This window comes from Anneissia japonica, unplaced genomic scaffold (assembly GCF_011630105.1).
Source record: "Anneissia japonica isolate Jap-2015-1 unplaced genomic scaffold, ASM1163010v1 scaffold152846_len533_cov66_single, whole genome shotgun sequence".
Taxonomy (NCBI): Eukaryota; Metazoa; Echinodermata; class Crinoidea; order Comatulida; family Comatulidae; genus Anneissia; species Anneissia japonica.
The window spans coordinates 1-533 of record NW_022731340.1 but is presented as its reverse complement, the minus strand read 5'-3'; the positions used below and the strand labels follow the sequence as shown (position 1 = coordinate 533).

At 39.0% G+C, this 533-nt stretch overlaps 1 non-coding gene across 1 annotated transcript; it reads left to right on the top strand.

Annotated features, from left to right (window-relative positions):
* Positions 1 to 190: 190 nt before the first annotated feature.
* Trnas-aga lies at positions 191 to 263 on the top strand. The gene has a single exon. It is a non-coding gene; the product is annotated as a tRNA-Ser (tRNA).
* The last annotated feature ends 270 nt before the right edge of the window (positions 264 to 533 follow it).

Genomic DNA, 533 nt, shown 5'->3' with positions numbered 1-533 from the left:
GGTTCGATTCCCACCCGAATTACTTGCGAATTTTTCGCTAGTATTTGGGGACGTACTGAGTATTCAGTACGATTACACGTCAGGTAGGGCAAAACATCACTCCTATGATAATTTCCTGACGCAAACTCATATCACAATAACACTTGCAGTACCCGCTGCTACTCGAATTCATCACTAGTCACCAAGCGCAAGCTCGGTGGTCTAGTGGTTAAGACATCAGGCTAGATACCTGGAGGTCGTGGGTTCGATTCCCACCCGAATTACTTTTTTTCGCTTATTTGGGGACGTACCGGTACTTAGTATTCAGTACGATTACACGTCAGGTAGGGCAAAACATCACTCCAATGATAATTTCCTGACGCAAACTCATATCATAATAATATAATTATTGATTTTCTTTGTCGAATTTCGTATAACCACTAACAACCAATCACACAAAACGCAAAGTATAAATAATATAAATGAAGCGTTTCTATTTTGAAGCAATAACAAAAACTTGCAGGCCTAAAAAATAATGTTCTTGTAAAATAACC